Source organism: Puma concolor, chromosome C2 (genome assembly GCF_028749965.1).
Source record: "Puma concolor isolate L17-30 chromosome C2, mPumCon1.1.hap2, whole genome shotgun sequence".
Classification (NCBI taxonomy): domain Eukaryota; kingdom Metazoa; phylum Chordata; class Mammalia; order Carnivora; family Felidae; genus Puma; species Puma concolor.
In genome coordinates this window covers 71,256,803-71,276,765 of record NC_141675.1, presented here as the reverse complement: position 1 = coordinate 71,276,765, position 19,963 = coordinate 71,256,803, and the positions used below count along the sequence as shown (strand labels likewise).

Here is a 19,963-nt window from a genome sequence, read left to right as displayed (position 1 = left end):
ACAGACTCCAGACTCTGAGCTGTCAGCACAGAGCCCGATGCAGGGCTTGAACTCATAAACCTTGAGATGGTGACCTGAAGTAGGACGTTTAATCGCCTGAGCCACCTAAGTACACCTACAATGATATTTTAAAGGAAAGTGTACTAAAACATAGGAGGACTTCTAGATACAATGAAATTTCCATTTTTGCAAGTGAAAATAATTGAATATAAGCAATTTCCTATGGCTCAGCTTTTTACAAGACACCTCAACTTACACTGACCCAAGTCCTATAATGTAAGTGACATTATCCCACTTAACAGAGACAAAGCTCAGAGAAGTTAAATGATTTTTCCCAAGAATGTGCACTAGATGGATCTTGAACCCAGGTCAACTTCCTTCCTATTCCAGAAGTGTGTCTTTTTATAAAATCTAATTCCTCTCTTCATGAAATTTGTAAGTAGAATTAAAAGAAAAATGATGTAAAACTGTGTAATGAGTAAGTAGCAAAATGTAAAACCTGCTGGAAGACCTCAAAGCCTGGAGAGGTCCTTTCTAGCTTGGAGGACAAGGAATGGAAAGAGAGAAAGGAAAATGGAAAGAGTTGAGAGAAAGGGTCATTGGGGAGTTGGTAGAAGTCTGACAGGTGGAAATGGAAGGGAAGAGAGACATTTCCTGGGTGTTCAAAGTGCAGTGGGCCAAAGGACAGAGGCATGAGGGTATTATGATTGGTATGTTTGAGGGGTGGTAAATAGTACAATTCACTTTTATCACAGGGTGAGAGAGGGGAGGTAAAGATTAGGCTGGTGTTTTATGTGGACATCAAAAACTGGAAGACTGTGATGTCCTGTCCTGGGAGACTTGATTTGCTTGGTTGAGTGAGAGCCACTGAAGAGCTGTGATTAGGGAAGTTCCATGATCAAGGTCAGGCTTTGGAACTACTCATTAGGAAAGGCTATGAGGAAGAAAACAAGGTGGGAAGAGATTAGAGCATTTTTTTTTTCTTCCAAATTTATATATGATAGATCTATTTAGGGTGTTTGTTCAAGTTGCAGGCCTTACTCGGAAATATTCTGATTAAATACAGGTAGCCACATGAATTGATATTTTTAAAAAGCTCCCCAGGTAATTCTTATGGAAGTGATTTAAGGACAGCACTTTGAAAAAATAAATCAGACTAAAGGCTAGGAGGTTGGTTAGCCAAACTATCATAATAACCAAGGTGTGAGAACAAAGGGGCTTTATTTGTATAGGGAGGAAAAAAGATACACAAGAGAATTTTGAAGGAAGAATCAATAGGACTCAGGCCAATTGAGTCTATAGTTGGAGAAGGATTCAAAGAATAGTTGGCTTTAGAACCTGGACCATCAGTAGCACAATGAATAGAAATATGAGGCAGAGTAGATTCATTAGGTCTTACTGTGAGTTAAGCTCTGCCAAGTGAGTTTTGAAGTGTAGACAGCCATCACAGGGAAAGGTCTACCAGGCGACAGGCAATGTAGGACCTGGGTTGGGGAGCAGAGTCACAGCCAGAGAGATAGTTTGGGATGAAAGTAAAGACAGTATTTTCAATTACTGAAAAAGTATAACAAAAAATAAGAAAAGGAAAAAGAGGATCCAGCAAAGAGGAAAGCTAGGAAAGAGCTATAAAGTGGGAGGGGACCTAGGAAGTGAAAACATAATTAAAATGAAGGAAAGAGGGGCGCTTGGGTGGCTTGGTCGGTTAAACGTCTTCGGCTCAGGTCATGATCTCAGGGTGCGTGAGTTCGAGCCCCATGTCGGGCTCTGTGCTGACAGCTCAGAGCCTGGAGCCTGTTTCAGATTCTGTGTCTCCCTCTCTCTCTGACCCTCCCCCGTTCATGCTCTGTCTCTCTCTGTCTCAAAAATAAACAAACATTAAAAAATTTTTTTAAAAATCAAGGAGAGAAGATTTTAAGAGAAAATCAATCTCTCTCTCCCTCTCTCCCTCCCTCATATCTCTATCTCTATCTCTATCTATTTAAGGAGGGAGGGAGAGAGATTTTATATATATTACACATATGTATTATATATATATGTAATGTATATAAATATATATGTAATATATATAAATATATAATATATATTAGAATACTATAGAATAATTGAGGGTCAGGAGGTCTGTGAAAAAGCCAAATTGGATGATAAAGGGTAAAGAGGGCAGTCACAGGAAAGCTGTGTGGTCAGAATTCATACACCAGTGCTTTAAAAAAAATGGGGAGCAAAGAAATGGAGGCAGTAAGTATAGACTATAATTTCAGAATGTTCTTTGATCCAAGAGAGTTCTAGTTATGTTCCAGGGTTCTATAACCTCCCCATCTATTGGGTTACTCAAACTAGGAATCTAAAATTGTCCTTGACACCTCCTCCTTTACTCATATCATCTCAGATTTAGCCCATCGCCAACTCTCTGATCTGACTTCTTGAACATGGATAAATCCTTCTGGCCACTTGTCTGTCATTTTGCTGCTACCTGGTCTAAACTACCCTCACCTGGATTATTACAATGGCCTTTAAATTAGCTTCTCTGTATCTACTTGGTCATCTCCATTTTGATCAGCACATTGCAGCAGATCAATGGCAGAGATAATGTTTGCAAAGCACAAATATCTTCTCAGCCTCCCGCTTAATGCTTTGAGTGGCTTTCCATTGCTCTTAACATTAATGAGCAAACTTCTCCACGTGGCCTGTGAGGGCTTACCTAGCCAGACTTTTTTGCCTCTTCTGCCACATCTTAACCACCTGCTGCTTGATTCCTGCCTCCAGCCACACTGGCCCTTCCTTGGAGCACAGTCCCCATTTACTCTCTGTAACAGGCTTCCTTTTTTGTTTCATTCATTAATTTTTAAAAATTCATTGCCTTTCACTGGAGCATAAGCTCCATTAGGGCAGGAAATTCCCTCCCTCTCCTGCACACAGGCGTGGCACCTGATAAATGTTGACTAAGTGAAAGGGTCGTGCTTCTGCCTTGCACATTCTTTGCTCTGCTTAGAAAGCTTTTGCTCTAATCCCTGCTGTTTTCACACTTGCTTTTTCTTGTTTTCACTCCCTTGCTTCCTCATTTAGCATCTTAGTCCTTTCTTCTTCAGAGAAGCTTTCCCTGACATTCTTGACTACATTAATCTCTCTAATTAAACAATCTCTTAGCACTTACTACATTTGTAATTTTACATTTATTTGAGTGACTATTAGAAAAATATCTTTCTCATTCAGGACTGTAACCTCCATGGTTGGGGATGGGGTCATTTCTGATTTGGCTCAACATTGTAACCCCAATACCCATCGTAGTGCCTAGTCCATAGTGAATATTGAGTAAATATTTGTTGAATAAATTAATGAGTTGTTGAGTCAATGTCGACATGAAATGAGGACTGATCAATTGAAGGCTAGCAGAATGCAGAGTAGATATATATTTTTAAATGTGGACGCCTGAGTATGTTGGTCTAGGGTAAGAATCTTCTTCTACTTGATAAACTAAACACCATATGATATCAAAGTTACATGCAAGGCAACTTTTCGTAAAGGCATATAAAACAGAGCGTATCTCTTCTTTTTTTATACCATGTTTTCCTCAGTTTCTGTTCAGCAGACACCAGATCCACTTGTCAGGGGAGAAATAGGCCAAGAAGTTTGAGAAGCAGGTTGTAATAGGCATTCTTTGGCCAGTTTTCTTTGTACCAAGGCTATTGTTACCTTTTATATATCCAAAGAGATTTTTTTCAAATTTGGTAACCTATTATCCAAGCCTTCCTTCTACTTTGGATATGAACATTCTCTCTCTCTCAACATTTTTTTTTTATTCATTCCAACAGAGAATCGAGTCCTGTACTGTTCTATTTTTATGTTTTTAAAGCAAATAGTTACCTTGAGTTGTCTACACAGAAGCCCCACGTGACTGTTGCCAAGCACCACACAGGATCAAATAGAACCACTAGGAAGTGAGGTTAAAGCAGTCATTGGTTATCCCCACAGAGAGAAAGAAACTGGATCAATCCTGGTAGAGTTTTGCCTCTAAAGTTAGGTATTATTTTCTTCCAGGTATCAGGTTGTTGTTTTTCTCCCTGAATTTCTTCATTTGGAATATACCAGGAAATGAAAAAACAAATCCAGAGACAATCAGTGGCTCCAGATTTACTACAGAATACAATCCCTCTGAGGAAACTGCAGTTCAGTTTGATGAAGCTACAAATACTTCATATGGTCAGAAATTTTCAAATGCTTGTACAAAGCCAAACTCAAGACATTCAAGAATTATCTCATGGGCAATATTTACCATGTGCTTCTTCTCTCTACCTCATAAAGTACTGGGTGCTGTGTAGCCAGAATGACCCTCTGCATCTTTGTGAAGCAATAAAGATTCTAGATTTGCATTTGAATGATTGTTTTTTTTTTAACTTCCTGAGAATTTCACTTTGAAAGATATTTTACTTTTGTGGATAACAGTGATGGAGTCTAATGCTTGACCTTTATTAGCTTTCCAGTGAAAAAATTAATAATTAAAAAAAGACTTAAAAAGTCTAGCCAAACTCATTATTTGTAATGTCCTGAGCTATGTCACATGTACAGTGGAATTTCCCCAGACACATGTAGTATAGTCAGGGCTTTATTTTGACAAAATTCCAAATTGAATCCTCCTTTGGTAGGATCCTACGTGGATTGGTTTTATAAATTATTTCCAATGACAGATGTCTGTGAATAATAGGATTCTATGGATAAACAGGCAACATCAGAACTCACAAGCCCCCTTTTCCTTGCTCTTCCAGAAGAGCCCTGTCTGCACCACAGTGCACAAAGGGGATTCAGTGCAATTAAGATTTGTGTGGTTTCTAGAACTCTACATCTCCAGTCATGCAGCCTGGTAAATAATGATAAGACATTTACCTGATTTCTCTAGTGCAGCTTTACCTCAGGGAATAGGGTGAAGAGGAGAGTGTATATCAATCAAAAAGTTATTTAAAAAAATCTTATATATTTCATACAGTTCTATTCACCTAAGAATTATAAAAATGTAGTACCTGCTCTCAAGGAGTTTGTAGCCTAATTATCTGGGCTAAAAATTATACTTTAAAAATTAGTTCCATATTTTACTACTTGCCTAAATGTTCTGATTTACTCATTGAGTGGATTTGTTGAAAACTGAAATTGAACTTCCATATCCAGAATATTCTGGAGTTTTAATTTCACACTCAGGAAAACACCAAAGTGACAAGGAACCTGCATATGGGATTCATTTGACATTTTCCCTATTTAGTACAAATTCTGGCAAATGTAAACCAAAGCCCTGCTGTCTGGTCACATAAGCATCTTCTCTTTCTTTCCTAGGAAGTCAGCACGCTTGACATTTTGACAGCTGATTTATTTTTTTCCCTCCCCCTGAGCTGAAATTCTCACCCAGGCTCATCTGTCACCCTGGCTTTGAGGAGGAGAGGGTTTAGGTGTTTGCTGTCTGAGGTTGTCAGACTTGAAGTTGGCTTCAAATGAAAGGCTCCACCATACTCTTTAGAAAGATAGGGTAGTGGCTGTGGGCAGACAGAAGAGAGGAGGAGGGATGGGGAAACAGTCAAAGAAACATCTGATATAAGGTGGAGAATATGAAGAGAAGAGTTGAGAGGGCAAGTGAATGAGAAGTTAGCAAGCACAGGTGGGTCCAGGGCTTTCTTATTATAAAATAGTTCCATGAAGCCCTCTTTCTGAGGTGCATTGTTTATTTGTTCCTTTGGTCATTAACCCATTTTAGGTCAAACTGGACGCTATAGACATCATTCATTCATTCATTCATTCATTCATTCAAGAATTATTTACAGGGCAGGGCGCCTGGGTGGCTCAGTTGGTTGAGTGTCCAACTCTTGGTTTCAGCTCAGGTCATGATCTGGCTTTGTGGGTTCAAGCCCCACATCGGGATCTGCACTGGCAGTGGCAGTGTGGAGCCTGCTTGGGATTCTCTCTCCCTCTCTCTCTCTGCCCTTCCCCCACTTTTGCTGTCTCTGTCTCTCTTAAAATAAATAAATACATAAATAAACTTAAAAAAATTACTTATAGAGCTTTGATTACTACCAAGAACTCTACCAGGCCCTGGAAATAGTGCAGTGACTATAGCCCAGTCCTTAACCTCTAGGGACTTACAATCTAATTGGAGAAGAGGGGGGCAGATTAGTGAACCAAAGATCACAGCACAGTGTGCTAAGGGTTGTGGCAGAACCATACACAGAGTATTCTTGGAGCAAAAGGGAACAATATCCTGTGAAGAGTTAAAACAAAAACTCAAAGCTTGAAAATCTGTGACATTTTTATGACAACGGCACATCCACACTGTTGGAGAGAGAGAGTACTGTTGGGACTAGTCACATTTAAAGAGGTGAATTTGAGAAATGACAAAATATTGAAGGAAACACAAATACACAAATCTGATCATTAGTGTTACAAACCAACCTTCAAGAATCTGAAATTGGAGTTGTTGTTTCATGTCGGATGAAGTTCAAAACTGATTAAAGAAAAATTTAGCCTATGTAGTAGATTGGTATTCAAGACTTTCTTCCAATAGTTTAATTGGAGGTGCTAATTTTTATTAAGCAATTAAAAAAATCGAATTCCTTTGCATTAAGAAATTAGTAATGTTAAATCTAGAATAATTGATGATGCTAATTGCCAATTTCATGCACGTCCTGCACTGAAGTCCTATTATACAATGTTGTGTTTATCAGGTTAGTTTAGCAATAATAAAGCCCATGTAGTCACAGACAGAGTGGAGAAGGGAGATATTGAAAATGGAGCCTGACAAAGCTGAGGGAAGGCACTTGGATAAAGTTCTTTTAACATGAATCTGTAAAATTCGGTTTGGTATCTCAGAAAAGCAGATATTTTCTTGATTTGTCCAGAATTTCCTCTTTCATTTTGGGTCTAATCAGAAATGAGCAAATGTCAAACATTTCAGGAAATTCTGCTTCTGGTGCTGGCCAGGTGCTCAAACACCCTGAGCTTTTACATGATGCCTTAGTGCTTAAGTGTCTCTTAAATGATAGCTACTGGATGACTTCGGAGGCATTGCAATTCCAAGAAATAAGACTTAAAGGAGATACTTCAGACCAAATCTCTCAGGGTCAGGGTCATTGTGTGTGTGTGTGTGTGTGTGTGTGTGTGTGTGTGTGTGTGTGTATACACACACATATAATGTTTAAAGTTTCATCTAAGATAATAGTTGAAGTGAATATAGGTAATCTGTACTATGCACGTGCATGGGGCTCACAGCTATGCATAGATTACCTCATATAATCCTCACAACCCCAGGAATGACATGTTATTTCAACCTATGTTTCTGCTGCAGAAAAGGAGACTCAGCAAGGTTTGGACAGCTGGCAGTGGGCAGAAGTGGGATTCAAACCTAGGTATTCAGGACAGTGAAGCTGGTGTTCCAACACTCCATTATGCAGCATGTCTAAAGATTAAGGTTTTCTTAATGAGCACATTAGGGTTCATTTAACTTGTTTCTCAGGAGTTTAAGTCTACTTTTTGTTTAGGGAAGGAATACATGAAGCCACTCACATTGTTCACAGAGGAAAGAAAATAAGCTTTTTTTCAGGTTCTACCTTAAAAAAAAAAAACTCCTCTAATCACTGGCAGTCTTTGGGCACTAAATACATTAAAGAAGGTTAATCTGACATTCTGTTTATGAAGAGTCTCTGTGGCTAAAGGAAGAGTAAATTTTGATAGCTTACTAGTTCTTTGACCTTGAGCCATTTGACTAACTTTACAGCTTAGTTTTGCTGTCTGTTCAATGGAAAGGATAATATGTACTATTAAAGCATACTGTGAAGATAAAATGACAACAGCAATGAGAACACTATTACTTTTTAAGCGTCTCCTCTGCGCCAGAGTACTCTCATGAGGCACTGACTTACATGGTCAAGTTTAATCTCTAACCCATAGAGGTACCAGTGATATAACTGAGGCTCAGTACAATTTTTAAAAACTGCCTGTAGTCACATAGCCATGAAGTGGAGGAGGTTAGATCCAGATCAAGCCTATCTGTTCCTACAGCCTATGCTTGTCTTATATGCTGTGCCCTTTTCACATTACCTCTATAGACTACAGACATTCTAGAAATACTGGGCATTATTATTTCTACCCAATTTGGACAATAACATTATTTCATTATACTTTAATTATTTGAAGACATGTACTTTATGAATACTAGGGAAGTCACTGTTAACGATACCATGAGGTTGACCATGCTGTTTTGAGAGCAATAAATGAATGTAAGTTACTAGTACCAGCATTAGTTGTTGTTAGTTGATTCCTGGTGCCAAATAAACGACTGGGGCTTGTATGCTCAAAAAGGGGTATTGAGCCCACCTGTATCTTCTAACCTGGTTTTTTCATCTTCTCTCTTATCACCAACAGAGGGCAGAGAAAATATAGATAATGTTTATGTCCATAGTTAAAATCTTTTTTTAAACATTACTTATTACTGAGAGACAGAGAGACACAGAGCATGAGCAGGGGAGGGGCTGAGAGGTGGGGAGACACAGAATCCAAAGTAGGCTCCAGGCTTTGAGCTGTCAGCACAGAGCCTGACACGGGGCTCGAACTCACAGACCATAAGATCATGACCTGAGCCGAAGTCGGATGCTTAACCGACTGAGCTACCCAGGCACCCCTGTTTATGTCCATAGTTATAGGTACAGATCTGTGAAGATGTCTTTTCAAAAAAGAGGTCATCTTCAGATAAGATCAAATTCAGGCAAATTGAATTTTTATTTGCTTTGACATAGATTGGAATCAGTGATATTTTTTTCCCTCCTGTGTAGAGAGAAGAAAGAAAAGCATCTTGATAAATCTCCTTGACTTTCCTCAAGGTGTTCAGTATCTTTCTCTTTGGAAAAAGCAACAGGGTGTTATGACACAGCTTTGACCCTGAGGTTGACAAGCTTATGCCTGGGGCCTAATGCTACTGATAGATTTTGATGGGGACAAACATTCAGTTCCTGTATTCAGCAGCTTGTTCATTCATATGACAATCGATGCTATAGATACATCCGGGAACACAACAAAGTCACTGTTGTAGAGTTTACATTCTAGCAGGAGAGAGACGGACAATAAAAACTCAACATACAATATGTTGGGGGATAATCTGGTATGCTGCAGAGAAAAACCTGGGACTTGGAATAGGAAGCTTGTGAGAGGGTATGATTTAAAAGACCTACAGGAAAGTCTTCTCTGATAAAGAGACATTTGGCAGAAACCTGAAGAAAGTGAGGGTCTGAGTCATGTAGCTGTGTAGGGAAAAAGTTTTCCAGGCAGTGGGCATAGGCTCTGAGGTTTGAGAGGATGTGGCAGGTTTGAGGAAAAGTCAGGAGGCCAGTGTGGCTAAAGAGTGCTGAAGGGAGGATGGAAGCAGAGGGAGTGAGGGAAGAACCCAGGGCTGATCACACGTAGCTTGTGAACCACTGTAAGGATCTGCCTTTTATCTGTGGTCAGATGGGAAGATGTTGGACACTTTCGAGCAGAAGATAATATGGTTTAAGTTCAATGTGGAAACAAACCGGGTCTTGGATACAGAATGGAATGTGTGGATAGGAGCTGGGGAGACAGAAGCAAAAGGCCAAGAATGGTGAACATATTGCAATAATCTGAGAGTTGGTGGTAACCTGCCCAGAGTAGTAGCAGTGGGGATAATAATTACATTCCAGGTACAGTTTGAAAGTAGAAGCAATGAGATTTTCTGCTACGTGTGAAGGGAAGAAAAGATTCGAAGAGGATTCCAAAATGTTTCTTCTGAGCAAGTGGCAAAATGGAGTTTCCATTTACATACATGGGAAAAAATATGGGAGGATGGCATTTTGTGTGGAAATTCAGAATTTGATTTTGAACATGTTGAGTGTGAGGTGCCTATAAGGCATGTATGTGGAAGTGTTATATAGATAGTTGAATATGTAAGTCCAGGTTAGGGATCAGAGTCTGTGATGTGCCTGTGTATGGATAGTTTCTAAGGTCCTGACATGAGGTTGGACTCATTTCGGGAGTAAGTAGAGATAAAGAAGAGATGTATAGTTGAGCCATGGAGCGCTCCAACCTTTAAAGATTTAGAAGATAATTAGGAGCCAGCAAAAGAGATTGGAAAATTCTCTGCCTGTAAAGTAGGGAAAATCAAACACACAGACACACACAGACACACATGCACACACACACACACACACACACACACACACACACACACACACACACACACTCTTTTTCTGGTAAATCTGAGCTAAGAAGTCAGTCTACTGGGAAGGATAATGCTGAGTTTTTCATGACATGCCAAGAAACTGAAGGAGAAAAGGGCTCTGATAGGGGAATAGCACTTCTCTTCGGTTTTGGTTGGACTGACAAACGATTTTAGAATTTGGGGTGAAGATAAAGTAGATGACATGAAGTATGATAATGGGGAAAATGAGCAACATGGTTATAAAAGGAGATAAAGAAACCTGTATGATATAAGTCTCCTTGTGACTATGAATATACCTGCTTTTTGAAAAAAAATTAGGAACTCTAAACGAATGAATAAAGAGAATATAATGCACCAATAATACACACCAAGATAACTTCTAACATTTTGTTATACTTTTTTCTAGTTTTTTCGTACACACACACACATATATATATATATATATATATATATATATATATAAATTAGGACTATATTGTAGATACATTATTATAGTCTGTCTTTGAATTGTATATAATAGTAAAACTATTCTTGGAAGGTTCATTTGTCATTCTGTTTTGGTGAAAGGAGAGAGACGATCAAAGAGAAGACGGTGCTAGGTTGAGAAATGTCTGGTCCAATATCAACCAATAAAGTCAAATGATGGCTGTATGTGTATATGAGAGAGACACACAGTAAGGGCGATTGTGGACTTGGTGAGTTGTGTCTTGGTGACGGATACATTGGTTGTGCTATGCATGGGGGCTGAGAAGACAAGGCTGACTAAAGCTTTGCATATTTTTGACATCAGGGTGGATTTCGGACTTGTTTTCCTGGACAGCTGGAGAATTGGTGGTTTTTTCATTGCTAGATGTAGCAGAAACTGAAAGGGGAAAATATGTATAAATGCTTTGGCTGATATCTATTGATGTAAAGAGGTAATGAAATGAATTTGTGACACAAAGTAGGTTGTTTTGACTAAATTACTTGGTTTGCCTTTCCCTACAGCTTACAAAGAAAATAAATTCCATATCTCCCCTATATTTTTGAAGTTCTAGATACATATACCATCAAGATTTAACATAGGAACTTTTCCCATATATCTGTGAACATTTTGAAAGGATATTTTAGTTAATCAGTGAAGTGTTATGAGCATGATGATAGCAAAATAATTTCTCTTATTGACAAGTTTTATGGCATGGATTACCTCTAAAATAAATACTTGATGAGATTAGATTCAGAAGATATTAGTTAAGACCAGAGCCAGTGAAAATCTCTTTCAAATAAATAATGAAAACAATAGAAATAATATTCAGTTGTAAACTTCTGACAGCAGTATGTAAAATGTGTGTGTGCGTGTGTGTGTGTGTGTTTCTGTTTGTGTATTGCGAGCTCTCTTTTCATGTATGGGTTCTTGACTGGGGAGCACAATTGGCTAGAGAATGGGACTTTACAAGGTCAAGGTCACACATTCCACTGGCCACGTAGAGGCAGAAAACTATGTCACAATCATCAACTGCATCAGAAATTCTATATAGTCATTTCATGGACTGATGCTCTTGGTCACATAACTAGACAAGAGAGTTTGGCTGGTTCAATCATATTCATCAGGAAAAAGAGACACAACTTCAAGCTATATGCTTTAGGCTATAGTGTATTGTCATACACTATAGGGCAATGATTTCAACTTTGTGAATGGCAGTATATACACAGAAGCTCCCAAATGTACAAACTCAATTGCATTAGAAAAGAGAAAAGCCCTACTTAGTCTTAACTCCAATATTTAGCTGAAAACAAGCATACTATAATTGTCTTTCACTTTTTTCCTAGTTAATACTGCATCAATAGCAAAGTTTTAGAAGAATATCACATTCTTTTATGAATGTACTATTCTATGTATCTCTGTTATTCATTATAATCAAATCAATGCATCAGAACATAGGCTTTTTCAAGATCTAAAGCAGCATCTTTACATTTCGGAGTTTGTGAAGTCCATCAGGGAAATAACGCAAGAGCACTGAGAAATTCACTCACTACGTTTCTGCCACTTCACGTTGAGGGTCATATGCAATGACAAATACTGAAACTTGCACCAGAGATCAAGTTGGTGAAACATTATTTTCTGACCATTATATTTTTGCTTTATAAATCTCAACCTATGATTTCCTGACAAGTCCTTTTCTGATCGAGCTATCTATACCAGTCCTATAATAAAGTACAAAGCAGTGTAAGTTCCTCTGCAAATCCACTCGTTATCTGCTGGACTTTGGAACCCAACTGCCCTCTCATCTTTCAAGGAGAATTATGCTTTTATGCTATTCATTAAAAGAAGAAGAAGAAGAAAGGAAAAAGGTAAAACGCCAAGTCCATAACCTCTAACGAATCACTATTTCCATCTGCAGCCCGGCAGTAGTCTAAAAGCAGGAGCAGGAACAGAGAGAAAAGCCCCTTCTTTTAATCTAAAACTCTTGCTCTGCTTTAGCAAAAACCATTAACACAAACAGCGTGGATCAGCCTTTCCCTATGCAAAATGGACGAAGGTACCCAATTTTCTTTTATAATAAATCCGAAGTAGTTCTTTATCAGGGAAATCCGTTGTAATCTTTCAATTTCCCCTTTTAAAAATTAGACTCTGGCTATCAAAGCATGTTGGCCATGGGAATAAAATATTTATCTAACAGGTTTCCAGTCTTAACGACCACTTCCTATTCTTTATTTTTCTTAGACCTTTATGCCTCCCACTTACCAAAGTCTTCACTCAACCCTACCAACAGCCCAGCTGGCACCACAGATAAGAAACAAACTGTTTTTTCCGTGACCTCTAAGCATTCTACTCCAAGGGAAAAGCAACGTGGAATGCACACTCAGCAGGCTATGAGCCTGGAGCCAGTTTGTCCTCGAGGCATTTCTGCCATAAAATATAATACTATCCACTGTGTTTTGCTCTAAGCCCATCCGTTCCCCACTCCCCTCTCTCTCCTTCCTGCTCTAGCTCCGCACCTGGCTGCAATTCACGACCCGCACCGCACAATGCAAACAAAAGCCCAAAACAGCAACAGATTCCTTTGTTTTACATGCAAATCCTACCTCCGGTAGTTGTCACATCTTCCTCAAAAGCCACGCTTAATTTTTAATGACAGCGATCCAGTGCAGTCCTCCAAATAGCCACGGGTAATCATCATTGCCTCTCGTGCCTAAAGCTTTCCTGGACCATTAATGTCACAACCCTTGCTAACTCATAGCTTTAATACTCTCCGCTCAAAATGTCTGAAAGAGTTTGGGAGGACAATAGTGACAGGCACGCTAGACAGCCATGCTTGAAATTAGTTATCAGAAGCTCCGTTAAAGCTGCTTCATACTGTTTTTAAAGCGTGCAGGAGGTAGGATTTATTAGCCTATGATAGGCATGCTGTTTCTGTTTTTATTAAATACTGTAATAGGCTGTCTGTTAGCAATGCTGTGATAGGTCCAACATCACTTCCCACTGCTTTCGAATTCTCATATTAAAAAGGGAGAGAGGACTCAGACTTCCTTGGGAGACCGAGAGGGACACCACCCTGCCTACTGGATCAGATTTCCAGATCCTCTATAACCGCAGGAGGAAGAATTCCTTGTGCAAATGATATTTTTACATGGAAAGTGAAGTTGGGATAAAAACACTCTAGGATTCCCCAAACAATTCTCTCACTCCCAGCAAGGGACTCCAGCTCTTCCCAGTTACAAAAATAAATGTTCTCTGGAGTCAGATAAAAGAATCAGTCCCCATGGGAAATGCTCTCATTATTACTGAGGTAGGAGTCAGGGTATGCATATATGCAAAGTCTTAAATGATGTATCAAATGGACTGAATGGATCAATGAGCACATTCATTATTTCATGCGGATTTGCAGAGCTTTGTGTTACAGTTTGAAGCAATCACATGTGTGCACTCCTGTCAAAGTGCAAAGAAGGAAAGGTGGGGGGGAGGAGGGGATCCACATTGGGCAGTCATGATCATGGAAGATGGAAGGAGGATTTCCTACCATTGGTCAGAGATGAGGCTGGAAATGCTACTCGGAAAAGTTGCTAAGTACTTTTCCAAATAAGGAAACAGAAAAAAGTTCTTGGTAGTTCACAGTAACACAGAGAATGCATTATGCTTCAACTACCCAGATTTTGTCCTTTTTTTATAGTGTTCTTTCTCCCCTCCTGCTATCCCAGGAGCAATAGTTATGTAGTAGTTGCTATGGAAACCGAGTGGTCGCTCCAGCAGAGGGGCTGAGGAAGGGCGGCAGATGGAATACGGACTGACCTGACGGAAATGTACTATGTCGGTCTATAGAATTGAAAATAAGGAGTGATTAATGAACACACAAAACTACTACCAAACAAAATCACAAAGGGAGTGATTGTAAATCACCATTATTTAATTACTTGTCGTTCTGTTATCTGGAAATGCTATTATGATCACAGCTTCCATTATTTGATTATATGTAAGAACCGAATACCTGAATTGCTTAGATGCCTGATAAAAAAAAAAAAAAGACATTTTTTTGTTTTTTCTGCCTTTTTTTTTTTTTTTTCAAATTCCTGGTTGTCAGTTTGAATATGCCTTGATTGTATGTGAATTTTAGTTATTACTTGACTGGTCACAATTTCTTCTCAGGAATAAAGCGTGATTTAGTGGGAAAATCTCCTTGTATCACAAACCATAGCCATGTTTCATTCTGAATGAGCATCCTTGTAGTGGTTTCTCTGAGGCAAAACCAAAATCTAAGTTGAATTTCAGTAAATAACTGTTTCCATAATGTTGGGGGGGGGGCAGAGAAGATTTTATTTTTTCATTTCCACATTTGCAGTTCTTCAAATAGAGAAAAATATATATATATATTTTGTATTCCATGTCCAACATCTTTCACCAGCCTCATGATCATACACAAGAAACTATTTCTTACCGGAGTAATTAAAATTTCACAGTTGTAAGGAGTCTGGGAATACAAAATTATCATCTAGAGTGCCTCAGCTTCATAGTTCGTAATTGGAGTAACTGACACCTTTGAAGGGAGAGCTCAAAACTTCCAAAATAAAATTGTTGGGAGGCAATTCTTCAGGATTTTATGAAAATCCCATTTTTATATAGGCAAGCATATCATCCAAAAATTTGCAATGGAAGAAGGATTATATCAGGGAGAAAGGATTTATGATATACTCTTTAAAAATGATGAGAGAGTAATATTATAAATTGAATATCCCAAATATCTTTTTCAAATGTAGGAAAGTGTTTAATGACTGTATATGACAATCTAAACACCATTAACCACACCATGTATGATTTGCAGCGGTGGGGAGAGAGTCACAAAAATCCCTCCGTTGGATATTTCCCTCCAAATCCTACGTGTGGTTAATTCAGGAAATAGCTGATACTCCTACATGAGACAAATAGACAAGATTTGGTTCCTGGGATGAAAGGAGAGGGCGGGTCTGGGACAGAGATAGTTTGTGGTGCTTTGGGGAGACTCTGTCCCTGTCAGAGCAAAGGTCACTTGATCTCTCTGACGATGAGGGGGGTTACTGAAAGGACTCCTCAGATGGGTATGGGGTGGGGTGAGGTGGAAGGCAGTTTGGTGGAGGTAATGGACGAGGAGCAGGGAATGTGGAAAGGGAGCTGAATGGAGGGAAAGAAGAGGGAGAGCGATCTATGAGGGAGGGAGGAAGGAAGGAATTTCTTGAGAGGTGGCATAGTGTCAGAAGAGGACCCAGCCTTTGAAATAAGGAGCCCTGATTTTTGACCCTCGGTTCTGTTAGCCTGGTTGGGGTCTTGTGTAAAATGGGATGCTACCATGTCTGTTGTAAGACTGAAGTGACAATGGCATGGGACATGACAAGGGAGGAGTGAAGCTCTTTGTAAACTGAATGCTAATATAAGTGCTAGTTATACATGAGCAGGAAGAAAGAAGGCAACCAGGAAGGAGGGGGTACAGTGGGACAGAAGAGGAGTAAAGGAAGGGCAGGAAGAGAAGGAGGTGGGGCTGGGGAAGACAGAGGGGTAAGTGGAAGAGACTTTCTCCTGTTGAATCATGTAAGACAGAATTTCTTTCTTGCTGCTTGTTTTCTGGATCCCACTCCAATAACTGTTGCTTTATCGTTCTCCCCCTTTAATGAAGTTTCAGATAATAAAGTGTTCGGAGCTCACACCTTTTTCAACAAGAGAAAAACTTACGCTGAATTTGTTGAAAAGCATGTACTACCATTTCAGAAACAGCTGATCTGAGGATTGAATTTAGTAATTCTTAGCATTGCTGTTTTGGATGGTTCCCTGGAGAATGAAGTTTGGGGCAGCAGAAGGCAGGAACTGAAGTGATATTTCAGAGCTATATTGCCAAACACATTCAGCAAGAGTACCTTGTGCATCTGTAACTTGATAACATTTTCAACAGCATCTGCTTTCTGAATGCACATTAAAAAAAAAAAACTTGTTCTGGAAAGAATTTGTGTATGGTAACAAATATTAGGTTGAGAACCAGAGCCTGGGTGAGAGTGATGTGATCACATATGCAGAGAATTTGCAGTTTACATGCACAGCCTGTAAGTTAAACAGTTTAATGAATGGAACGATGAATGCATAATTTCATTATGAGTCATCACTATTAAAATAAAAAAAAATTAATAGATACATAACCAGAAAGTGTAGCTATCTGTTGCAGATACAAGTGCTAATTATTTTTCAGAGTATATAATTTATGCTCTGAATAATAGAGTAACTGCTTTTCCTCTGTTGTGACTATTTTTTCTAGGAACAACAGGAAAGTTACTTTAGAAACCACTTCCTTCCTGTTATATTCCTGTGAATGCTGAAGCTGACTCACTCTGAAGTCCAAGTTTAGATCCATGCAAGAGGCATTCTCCAGTATAAATGTGAAATTTTAGCCCTAGAAAAAAATTAAAACAGTGGAAGACAATGTGACATTTAAAGCACAGTGTCTGATTTCCAGGACACAATGAGGTGCCTTTCATTGGTCTACATCACTTTTCATAAAGATTTTCCTTCCGATTAGAGGTTAAAAAAATTTAGTAGTAAAATGATAGTTTTGAAAACTTCACATTTATATATATTCCCATACATCATATTCGATCGTCAGAACAAAGTTATCGGGAGGCAGGGCCAATTTTAATAGTCCCATTTCCTTTTGGAGCGCCTGAGGGTGAGGGAGGTGAAATGTTTTTCCAAGATCGCATAACCTGTACGTATGTCTTCTCACTCATAATCCAGTGTAATTTTTACTACACGAAAATTTATACCTAGTTCCTGATATTTCTCCTAGAAATATTCAGAAATATGAGCACTAGGAGAATTTTTTTAACTATTAAAATCCTAAGAGTTTCGTGCTGTATTTTTTTTTCTTTTCATCTGGCATATGTTCATGCCTGGATTTTTGCTTTTTGTATCACAGCTCTTTCCATTTTTAAGATACAGTGGGTAAACCTTTTTAAAAGGTAAACTATAGGGGCGCCTGGGTGGCGCAGTCGGTTAAGCATCCGACTTCAGCCAGGTCACGATCTCGCGGTCCGTGAGTTCGAGCCCTGCATCAGGCTCTGGGCTGATGGCTCAGAGCCTGGAGCCTGTTTCCGATTCTGTGTCTCCCTCTCTCTCTGCCCCTCCCCCGTTCATGCTCTGTCTCTCTCTGTCCCAAAAAAATAAATAAAAAAAAGTTGAAAAAAAAATTTAGAAAAAAAAAAAGGTAAACTATAGATTGTCACAATTCTGCTAATTACAGAATTGACACTGAATATAATTTCATGTTCTTGGCAGCAGCTGAACAGGACTCTTTGATCTATGGGCCTGGAAGCACAAACCCACCTAGTAAGGCAATGAGTTGGATCATCTTCTCGGATTCTTTGATTGCGTTTCTGTCTGCTTAAACATTAGGGGAGGTCTTGCAGAAACTCCTCCCCCTTCCTGTCAGCAGTTAGAACTTTCTGCAGGCTCTAGTGAATTACCATTCTGTATGCTTACAGTTGAAACGGGAAAAGGAGGGATAATTATATAATACACACATCAATTAATTTATCTGAATTTCCAGAAGAGTAGAAAACTCCTGTCTAGCATGCCCCCTCCCACCAGCAAGCACAGATAGAGATGCCGGAGCCTTGCTTGGATGCCCATGAAAGACCACTGGCAGCAGCTAGTTTAACCCAACTTTTTGAGGCTATCATTCTTTGGCTGAGCCATTGCATTTGGCAGACAGTTTATTGGGGCCGCATCTCCATCCTTCTGAAACCTGTCAGAGTAGTGGACATAAATCAGCTTAAAAATAAAACATAAAATAGAGCATTGACAATTGTTGGAGTTTTATTTCATTTGGATTCTCCAACTTCTTAGAGCCTAGCTGCAGTCTTCCTGCTTACCGGAAACGTATTCTATATGGCATTGTAGCACTCAGGGCACGGTGGATCTATGTGCAGTCAATGAGAAGCTGATTGCTAGTCGCTGTGATGATGATGATGATGACGACGACGACTTATGTGCTACAGTAATATGTACTCTCTACGTAACATAGCATTAGATAAAATACCTGCTGCTTTCAGTGTAAGTTAATTAAAAGACCTCTGTCTTTGGGGTGCTTGGGTGGCTCAATTGGTTAAGTGTCTGACTGACTCTTGACTTCAGCTCAGGTTATGATCTCATAATTTGTGAGTTTGAGGCCCACGTCAGGCTCTGTATGAGATTCTCTCGCTCACCCTCTCTCTCTGTTCCTCCCCTAGTTGTGGTTGCTCGCTCGGTCTCTCTCTCTCTCTCAAAATAAATAAACATTAAAAAAAGACCTCTTCCTTAAAAACAAAACAAAAAAGTCCTTTATATGAAGAAGACTCTGAGATTAGGTACAAAGGACAAAGATTTACATGTATGTTGGTGTTTATATTCATTTGTATATTTTAATTCACTTTATGTTGCTAGATTCTTAGGGTGGGGGAAGAAACCCTTGACAAAAAAAATGCTTGCTTTTTAGCTAGGGTGTAAACATGGATTGTAAAAGGTCCTGCAGTACAGAACTATAGGAAAATCCTAATAAATCTATTACGTCTTTGTTGACTGGAGAATTTCTAAGTGTTTACTCCGTGCTAGACCTCTAGGAAAGTTTTAACTATTTCAGTATTTCATAATTTACTTAGACAAAGAATGAGCAAAATGGATGTCAACAAATACATTTGTATACTGAAATGTATTTGTGAGGTTGCTTTTATTTATTTTTATTTATTTTTTTTAATTTTTTTTTAACGTTTATTTATTTTTGAGACAGAGAGAGACAGAGCATGAATGGGGGAGGGTCAGAGAGAGAGGGAGACACAAAATCAGAAGCAGGCTCCAGGCTCGGAGCCATCAGCCCAGAGCCTGACGCGGGGCTCGAACTCCCGGATCGTGAGATCATGACCTGAGCTGAAGTCGGACGCTTAACCGACTAAGCCACCCAGGCGCCCCAATGTGAGGTTGCTTTTAGCAAGGGTATCTTATCAAGGTTGGATATGATAGTGGTTTCACTGCATGTTGCGTTTTTTCTCCTTATATGCAAAATACAGTTTAACTCTGATTTAAAAAGTGACATATGCTCATTTGCTCCTGGTTGCAAATTACGCATATAGAAAATATAAATCAAATTCTCCTGTGATCCTATAATCCACAGAAAATTTCTATTATTTTTTCTAACTTAAATCCAAGTTAGTTAACATAGTGTAATAATGATTTTAAGAATAGAACTTAGTGATTCATCACTTACATCTAATACCCAGTGCTCATCCCAACAAGTG

At 39.0% G+C, this 19,963-nt stretch overlaps 1 protein-coding gene across 1 annotated transcript in view; it reads right to left on the bottom strand.

Annotated features, from left to right (window-relative positions):
- Positions 1 to 13,730, bottom strand: part of KCNMB2 (potassium calcium-activated channel subfamily M regulatory beta subunit 2) — a 236,473-nt gene extending 222,743 nt beyond the window's left edge. Inside the window, exon 1 of the mRNA XM_025913842.2 lies at positions 13,268 to 13,730. The gene's annotated coding sequence lies outside the window, so the exon portion shown is untranslated. The remainder of the gene's footprint in view (positions 1 to 13,267) is intronic.
- Positions 13,731 to 19,963: the final 6,233 nt, after the last annotated feature.